A 10,000-nucleotide genomic window follows, 5' to 3' on the forward strand; every position below is an offset into this window, starting at 1 on the left:
GGCCAAGCACTTATTTGTTGAGGAGAATACTAATCCAATTCGGAGTTGTTGATGTTATATACCGATCATCGAAAAAATTTTCTGATTCATTTTGATTAAGCTTCCTTCCTATTAATCTGGAAGTTTCTTCTCAGATACAAGGAAATGATTCAGTTCCAAAGCCAAAAGATCGTAATTCTCGAACGAGCAATCGAAAAGATTCTGGAGTATCCTCAGGTTTAGGTATTGTTCCTCCAATGATCGTAGTACCAAGTACTTCTTGCCGAGCTCTAATATGATCTGATTTATAAGTAAGCATCTCTTGTAAAATATGAGCAAACACCAAATCCTTCTAGAGCCCAAACCTCCATTTTCCCACCCGTTGTCCACCTTGCTTGCCCTTCCTCTAAGGTTGTTGTGTATAACAAGTGCATAATGTCCATGGAACGTCCGTGTATTTTATCATCAACTTGATGAATTAATTTCAAGATATAAGGCTTTCCTATTATAACAGGTTGTTCAAAGGGATTTCCCGTTCTTCCATCAATATTTCTGCTTTTTCCCGCGATACTCGGGTTCAAATACCCATGGACTCGCTGTTTGCTTACTGGCTGAATAGAATTCAAAAAGACTAGTTTTCTAGAAGCCTCTTGTTCATATCTCTCATCAAAAGGTTACTATTCGATAATGTCTATCTAGCAAACTCCCCGCTAACCCGAGTGAGCACTCAAATATCTGTCCTACATTCATTCGTGAGGGGACTCCTAATGGATTATTGAAACCCATATCAACAGGTCTTCCATTTTGCAAATAAGGCATATCTTCTCTAGGCAAAATTTTTGAAACAATACCTTTATTTCCATGTCTTCCCGCTACCTTATCGCCTACTTTGATTTCACGTTTCTGTGAAATATATACACGAATCATTTCTGGATCCATCTCACATCAATAACTCGACCCCTACCGCCTATAGGTAGTTTTAGACAGGTTTCTTTTGAAGTGGATACCTGAATGCCAAGTATGGCTCGTAATAATCTATCTTCCGGGGGATGATTCTTTCGCCATCTGAGGCGTTAATTTACCTACTAAAATCTCGCCCGTCTCCACCCACGATCCCCCAGCATCACAATTCCATTTTTTGTCTAAATTACGGAGTAAGCGGGCTTCTAAATGTGGTATTTCGTTAGTGATTCTTTCAGGTCCGTGGCTTGTCAATGATTTGAATTTCATATTTCCGTATGTGGAAAGAAGTATAAATATCTTCATATACCAGACGCTCGCTAATTAGTACCGCATCTTCAGAATTGTAACCTTCCCATTGCATATAAGCTACTAATACGTTTTTTCCCAAAGCAAGTTCGCCACCAACTGTAGCAGCACCGTCCGCTAAAATTTTCCCTTTTTTCATGCTGGTGAACCTGGGATTTTTGCTGCATACAAGTCTTTTTGTTAGAACGTTGATACATAACTAATGGAATTCTGCGAGTATACCCATTGCCCGAAAAATGATCTTGTCAGTATCGGTATAAATGATCTTTCCCCCGTGTTCGGCTATAGCGGCAACCCCTGAATCTCGAGCCACTTGGCGTTCCAACCCTGCCTGTTTCCAACAATGAACTTTTCGGACCGAGAAAGCGGGACTGCTGACGTTGCATATTATAACTCATTAAAGCACGATTCGCATCATTATGTTCGATAAAAGGAATGAGGGAAGCTCCAATAGAAAAATATTGGAAGGGAAAAAAAAATGTTTTTTGGCTTAATCCGCACTAAAGATCAAGGAGTACAAGTGTACTCCGGCTAATAAGGGAAAGGTTTTTTTCTAATCCAAGTTTGACTCTGATTAGATCCTTAGCGCAAGCGCTAAGTAAGCAAGCTACCTTATGTAATGTTAAAAAAAACCGAGGAAAATAAACGTCAAGTAGAAACGAACAAGGTCTTACGGCACGATCACTATATCTCTTTTCTTTTTTCTTTATCTCTCCTCTATAGAAAGAGGGGAGCGTGGTATACCTGATCGTTTGGTAAACGAGACGTACGTAAGCCGACCATGTATATGTTCTTTGGAGCTCGAACCCATAAATCGAATGAAATGAAATAATGGTGAGCCTAGGGCGACGAACATGGTTCAAGGGTGTCTATACAAAGCCCTTCTCTTCTTCACTCAAAGAGGCAATGCACTCAAAGATTTGAATGGTACTTGATTGATAAAGAATGCATTTTTTGGTTAGAAGTTAGACGACTAACTAAAAGGAAATGCCACGCTCCGCGTGTCACGAGATATGGGGCGTCTAATCGAAGGGTCATACTTCTCGGCCCTATTACGGTAAGGCCAATGCACCAGCCAGCCGGTGTGGTGGCGAACACGCTGTGCTGTAAGCTAAGCTGTTCACCTTTGAGACGGAGGAGATATAGAAAGTGTGCCGTGCTTGAATCATAAGATTCTATAGTAGCACTAGTATATTATTTATTTCACTTAGCCTGCCTCTCCCATGACTTTCCGGACCAACCAACCCGGATCTGCCCTCGAAAGTCTCTCTGCATTTTGGGAGCTGAGCATGCAAAATAGAGCAATGGATCTTCGGCCGAATTCGATTTTGAATGGCACGACTCTTTCGATTTTTGTGCTGGCATTTGAGTTGTCTCTCCTCCTCTTTCAATCGACACACTCGACACAGATAGGCTCCGGTGGCCCCGGCTTCTGCCTCTATCAGGCGGCGGCAGCCCCACCTCCACAGCCACAGCATGGAGGAGCTGCTCCTTAATCCGCACTACAACCAATCCACTCTCCGGATCGATATATGATGCTAAACCGAAACCGAGCTCGATCGAGAGGGCAGCCCCTTTGTTGGCTTTTCGAGACAAAAAGCACTCATAGGAATGGTGCTAATTCCCATGTTCTTTCGAGTCTCGTTTGGTTTCGAGAGCCTCCCCCTCCCCGTCCCTTACTCGTCTTTTGACAGCCGTCATCCTGGATTTTTTTTCCGTATGCCCGGAAAGTGTCTCACCTTTCTACATTCATTCTTAGAAAAATTTCCTCGGGTCTCTATAAAACAGAATGAAAAGCCGGGGTAGAAGCACAAAAGGAGAGAGGAAAAGTCGAAAGGGGGAAGAAGTCTAGTGCTAGTTCTTAGTGAAACTTCTTTATCTAACTCTCATTTTTGAGTGGTTTCTTTGGCTTTCTTTCTGTTTTATTTTTGATCTACGTGCCAGAGAATTTTTTTTTGAAAGATTCTCCCGTCTCGTCTCAATCATTCAAAAAGAGAAAGAATCTAAATAAAGGCGCATACGCGCCCCACTACTTCTTCATTCAGGGGGGGGGAGACGGGACTCATTACTTCCCACTGGACGAGAGGTGCACCTACCCACTCATCAATCACGGTGTTCAGCTGACTTGCACTGATAGACCCCTATTGTATTGGAATTAGGCGCCCATCTGTTTACTGTTGTCAACTAATCTCTTCAATGTTCAATTCGACTCAATTTTAGAACATTTCTGTGGAATGCTATTCTGATTTAAGTGGTCCTATTCTGTGTCCCGTGCTAGGAAGCATTACTCCTCTTTTCATTCCAAATTCAAGAATACGACCGATACGATTGATTGGTCTATGTGCCTCTCTTATTACTTTTTTGTATCCCCCTGTTCCTCGGATACAATTCGATCCTTCTACGGCCAAATCTCAATTTGTGGAAAGCCTTCGATGGCTTCCTTATGAAAACATCAATTTTGATTTTGGGTATAGACGCGTATCTCTTTATTCTTCGTGATATTGACCACATTTCTGATCCCTATTTGCATTTTAGTGGGTTGTCTGGTATGAGAAAGTTATGGGAAAGAGTATATTACAGCATCTCTAATTCGTGAATTTCTAATGATCGCCGTGTTCCGCATGCTTGATCCTCTACTATTCTATGTTCTTCCCGAAAGCGTGCCAATCCCTATGTTGTGCGGAGCTGAGCATCTTCTATTCGCGTGGGATCAAGCTTTTCCTCTGCAGGGGCCTTGTGCAGTAAACCCCCTACGGGCGGTCGTCCGTCGTCGTAAAGTAGTCCCCGCGAAGCTTTCGGGAAGAGGGGTAGTCTTGTGTGTAAGCATAGCATTTTCTGGTCGAACCCGCCCAACCCAACTAAGAAGAACCGAACCTGACAGACACATCTTTTTCCTTTTGGGAGGGTACTCCGAGTAGTGGGTACCTCGTAAGACCTCGACCCGCCTACTCGGGTCTTGTATGAATATGCAGGAAGGGGTGCTCCTAGGTTGTGTTAGGGGTTGTGTTTGTTCGCGAGAATGGATTCCTCGTCAAGTCAGTTTGGGGGTGTGGACACACTTGCGCGAATTCGGGTAACGGCTACAAGGGAGAAAGAGAAAGGAAACTGTACCCGACCAGGGATGGACGTAAACTCGTAAGCTACGGAGGGTAGGGATAATCGTCCAGGTCTCTTATTGTGAAACAAAAAAGCCGCCCCGCCACAGCTGGCGGGTTGGTTCCTCTGTCGTCGCCGGGGAGCTCTTGGTGAGGAGACCTTAGGATAAGTTGCTAAAACAAAGGGGAGGAGGATCGACCCGTTCAGTAGAATCCGAAGAAAGATTGGCAGCTGGTGGAGGACATTTCTTTGGCCCCCTTCAAAGGAAATGCGGGCTGGGTGAAGCTCGGCAAGAGATCGAGAATAGGGTAGGGTCCTGACAGATGAAGATAAGATTCGAGTTCCAAACCTTTATGCATGCACCCCCGTACAAGTGCTGCGTACAAGTTCCGGCCAGGATAATTGGGAAAGATCAAACCAATTTGAACCGCTCACATCACAGTAGTAGTAGCGTAAAGGCCGTAAGTCGGGGGGCGGCCATAACATAAGGCTATTATTTCACATCTCTCTCTATCTTTAGATATCTAGAGAGAGAGATCCGCTGCGTGAGCAACCCGACTGTGCCTTACATGTGCTCTACAGGCCGCACTCCATCTTTCTTCCCAACGAGCCCATTTTTCTTTTGATTTGGAAAGAGTTCGAAAGGCATGGTTTCAGTATGTCTCCAGATAGGGCCCCACTAGTCCGGCTAGCTAGTGAGCGGTTCTTTCGGGCGAGAAGCGGGCATCTCCCGCAACGCAAGCTGCATGTTTTCGCCACTATCCGAGAAAGCAAAAGATTCGAGAGTCCAGGCTGAAAATACATGCATAGATAGTGGTCTAATGACAAGGGCCGACGACGGAAGCTCGGGACGAGCCGTATGATGCGGAAGTCTCACGTACGGTTCCCTGAGAAGGGAGTGGCTACCTACTGGAGCTTCGACCAACTACCATCGGTCAATTCCGCTTTTGGGCCACCCCTTACTCTACCATTATTATAGGGGTATGGGGTTCGAGACAAAGAAAGATCAAGGCAGCATATCAGTTTTTCCTTTATACTTTACTGGATCCGTTTTTATGCTATTAGCTATTCTGTTGATTCTTTCTCCAAACAGGAACCACCGATTTACAAATATCATTAACCACAGAATTTAGTGAGCGGCGCCAAATCTTTCTATGGATTGCTTCTTTTCGCCTCTTTTCGCCGTCAAAGTGCCTATGGTACCAGTTCATATTTGGTTACCCGAAGCTCATGTAGAGGCACCTACGGCAGGATCGTCATCTTGGCAGGAATTCTTTTAAAATTGGGAACCCACGGGTTTAAGATTTTCAATACCCATGTTTCCCGAAGCGACACTTTGTGCCACTCCTTTCATTTATACTCTAAGCGCGATTGCTATAATATATACTTCCTTGACCACTTCAAGACAGATCGATCTTAAGAAGATCATTGCTTCTCCTCAGTAGCCCATATGAATCTGGTGACTATTGGTATGTTTAGTCGGGCGGCGGCCGTTAGGTCACCTATTTTGAGTTATGGACACACAAAGGCCAAAACATGTGTGCGGGCGTGCGACCCATCAAACCTACTAGCAATGGGGAGAAAACATAGCAATAGTCACCAGATTTCATATGGGCTACCTGAGGAGTACAGCCAATGATCTTCTTAAGATCGATCTGTTCTTGAAGTGGTCAAGGAAGTATATTATTATAGACAATTCGCGCTTAGAGTATAAATAAAGGTAGTGGCAACAAAGTGCGCTTTTCCGGGAAAACATGGGTAATTGAAAATCTTAAAAACCCGTGGGTTCACCAATTTTAAAAAATTCTGCCAAGATGACGGATCCTAGCCGTACGGTGCCTCTCATGAGCTTCGGGTAACGAAATATGAACTCGGCTACCATAGGCACTTATGACGGGCGAAAGAGGCGAAAGAAGCAATTTCCATAGAAAGATTGGCGCCGCTCACTAAATTTCTGTCGGTTAATTGATATTTGTAATCGGTTGGTTCCTGTTTGGAGAAAATCAACAGGAATAGCTAATAGCATAAAAAAACGGATCCCGAGTAAGTATAAAGGAAAAACTGATATGCTGCCTTGAGTCTTTCTTTTGTCTTCGAAACCCCAACCCCTATAATAATGGTAGAGTAAGGGGTGGCCCCAAAGCGGAATTTGACCGATTGGTAGTTGGTCGAAGCTTCCAGTAGGTAGCCGACTCCCTTCTCGGGAACCGTCGTGAGGACTTTCCGCATTCATAACGGCTTCCGTCCCGAGCTTCCCGTTCGTCGGCCCTTGTCATTAGACCACTATCTATGCATGTATTTTCAGCCTGGACTCTCGAATCTGCTTCTCGGATAAGGGGCGAACAATTGCAGGGCTTGCGTTGCGGGAGATGCCCGCTTCTTCGCCCGAAAGTATAAGAAACCCGTCCACTAGCTAGCCCGGACTAGTGGGGCTCCACTGGAACATAACTGAAAACCATGCCCTTCTAACCCCAATATTCAAAAGGAAAAATGGCTTCGTTGGAAGAAAAGATGGAGTCGCCTGTAGACACAAAGGCACTACGGGTTGCTTCACGCAGCGGAATCTCCTCTCTCTTAGATATCTAAAGATAGAGGAGGAGATGCTGGAAAGTAATAGGCCTTATGTTATGCCGCCCCCGACTACGGCCACTCTACACAACAGAGCCGGTCAAAGGTTACTTCCCAATATCCTCCCGGAACTACGCAGCACACGGGGTGCATGCATAAAGGTTTTGGAACTTCGAATCTTATCTTCACTTAAGGGGCAGGGACCCTACCCTTATTTCTCGAACTCTCGCCGAGCTTCACCCCAGCCCGCATTTTCCTTCTTGAAGGGGGCCAAAGAATGTCTCCACCAGCTGCAAACAGTCTTTTCTTCGGACTTACTGAACGTGTCCGATCCTCCCCTCCCTTTGTTTTAGCAACTTATCCTAAGGTCTCCTCACCAAGAGCTCCCCCGGCGACGACAGAGGAACCAACCGCCAGCTTCGTGGCGGGGGCGGCTTTTTTGTTTCACAATAGAGACCTGGCGATTATCCCTACCCTCCGTAAGCTTACGAGTTTACGTCCATCCCTGGTCGGGTACAGTTTTCCTTTCTCTTTCTCACCTTAGTAGCCGTTACCCGAATTCGCGCAAGTGTGTAGCCACACCCCCCAAAAACTGACTTGACGAGGAATCCATTCTCGCCGAACAAACACAAACCCCTACACACACCTAGGAGCACCCCTTCCTGCATATTTCATACAAGACCCGAGTCCCAGGCGCGGTCGAGGTCTTACGAGGTACCCACTACTCGGAGTACCCTCCCAAAAGGAAAAAGATTGTCTGTCAGGTTCGTTCCTTCTTTAGTTGGGTTGGGCGGTTACGACCAAATGGCTATGCTTACACACATAGACTACCCCTCTTTCCCGAAAGCTTCGCCGGGACTACTTTTACGACGACCGACGACCGCCCGTAGGGGGTTACTCACAGGCCCTGCAGAGGAAAAGCTTGATCCCAGAGAAATAGAAGATGCTCAGCTCGCCACAACATAGGATTTGGCACGCTTTCGGGAAAGAAACATAGAATAGTAGAGGATCCAGCATGCGGAACACGGGCGATCATTAGAAATTCACGAATTAGAGATGCCTTGTATATACTTCTTTCCCATTAAACTTCTCATACAGACGCAACCCACTAAAATGCAAAAATAGGGATCAGAAATTGGTCAATATCACGAAGAATAAAGAGGATACCGTCTTATACCCAATCAAAATTGCATGTTTTTCATAAGGAAGCCATCGAAGGGCTTTCCACAAAATTGAGATCTTGGCCGGTAAAGATCGAATTGTATCCGAGGAAACAGGGGGATACAAAAAATAATAAGGAGAGGCCACATAGACCAACAATCGTTATCGGTCGTATTTCTTTGAATTTGAATGAAAAAGGAGTAATGTTCCTAGCACGGGACACAGGAATAGGGACCACTTTAAATCAGAATTAGCATTCAACAGAAATGTTCTAACATTTGAGTCGAATTGAACATTGAAGAGATTATTGACAACAGTAAAACAGATGGGCGCCTAATTCCAATACAATTAGGGGTCTATCCAGTGCAAGTCAGGCTCTGAACACCGTGATGATGATGGGTAGGTGCACCTCTCGTCCAGTGGGAAGTAATGAGTCCGTCCTTCCCCCCCCCCTGCAATGAAGAAGTAGTGGGGGCGCGTATGCGCCTTTATTTAGATTCTTTCTCTTTTTTGAATGATTGAGACGAGACGGAGAGAATCTTTCAAAAAAAATCTCTCTGGCACGTAGATCAAAAATAAAAAAAACAGACAAAGAAAGCCAAAAGGAAACCACTCCAAAAAATTGAGAGTTAGATAAGAGTATATCACTAAGAAACTAGACACTAGACTTCTTCCCCCTTCGACTTTTCCTCTCTCCTTTTGTGCTTCTACCCGGCTTTTCCTGTTTTATAGAGACCCGAGGAAATTTTTCTAAGAATGAATGTAGAAAGGTGAGACACTTTCCCCGGCATACGGAAAAAAAATCCAGGATGACGGCTGTCAAAAGACGAGTAAGGGACGGGGAGGGGGAGGCTCTCGAAACCAAACGAGACTCGAAAGAACATGGGAATTAGCACCATTCCTATGAGTGCTTTTGTCTCGAAGAGCCAACAAAGGGGCTGCCCTCTCGATCGAGCTCGGTTTCGGTTTAGCATCATATATCGATCCGGAGAGTGGATTGGTTGTAGTGCGGATTAAGGAGCAGCTCCTCCATGCTGTGGCTGTGGAGGTGGGGCTGCCGCCGCCTGATAGAGGCAGAAGCCGGGGCCACCGGAGCCTATCTGTGTCGAGTGTGTCGATTGAAAGAGGAGGAGAGACAACTCAAATGCCAGCACAAAAATCGAAAGAGTCGTGCCATTCAAAATCGAATTCGGCCGAAGATCCATTGCTCTATTTTGCATGCTCAGCTCCCAAAATGCAGAGAGACTTTCGAGGGCAGATCCGGGTTGGTTGGTCCGGAAAGTCATGGGAGAGGCAGGCTAAGTGAAATAAAATAATATACTAGTGCTACTATAGAATCTTATGAATCAAGCACGGCACACTTTCTATATCTCCTCCGTCTACAAGGTGAACAGCTTAGCTTACAGCACAGCGTGTTCGCCACCACACCGGCTGGCTGGTGCATTGGCCTTACCGTAATAGGGCCGAGAAGTATGACCCTTCGATTAGAACGCCCCATATCTCGTGACACGCGGAGCGTGGCATTTCCTTTTAGTTAGTCCGTCTAACTTCTAACCAAAAAATGCATTCTTTATCAATCAAGTACCATTCAAATCTTTGAGTGCATTGCCTCTTTGAGTGAAGAAGAGAAGGGCTTTGTATAGACACCCTTGAACCATGTTCGTCGCCCTAGGCTCACCATTATTTCATTTCATTCGATTTATGGGTTCGAGCTCCAAAGAACATATACATGGTCGGCTTACGTACGTCTCGTTTACCAAACGATCAGGTATACCACGCTCCCCTCTTTCTATAGAGGAGAGATAAAGAAAAAGAAAAGAGATATAGTGATCGTGCCGTAAGACCTTGTTCGTTTCTACTTGACGTTATTTTCCTCGGTTTTTTTTACATACATTACATAAGGTAGCTTGCTTACTTAGCGCTTGCG

The 10,000-nt window shown here is 45.2% G+C and overlaps 2 pseudogenes; one reads left to right on the plus strand and one right to left on the minus strand.

Moving 5' to 3' along the window:
• Window positions 1-95: 95 nt before the first annotated feature.
• Window positions 96-9,731, minus strand: LOC120084523 (annotated as a pseudogene).
• A 71-nt stretch (window positions 9,732-9,802) lies between these two features.
• LOC120084524 overlaps window positions 9,803-10,000 on the plus strand; it is a 4,903-nt pseudogene continuing 4,705 nt past the window's right edge.

This window comes from Benincasa hispida, chromosome 9 (genome assembly GCF_009727055.1).
Source record: "Benincasa hispida cultivar B227 chromosome 9, ASM972705v1, whole genome shotgun sequence".
In the NCBI taxonomy this organism is placed as follows: domain Eukaryota; kingdom Viridiplantae; phylum Streptophyta; class Magnoliopsida; order Cucurbitales; family Cucurbitaceae; genus Benincasa; species Benincasa hispida.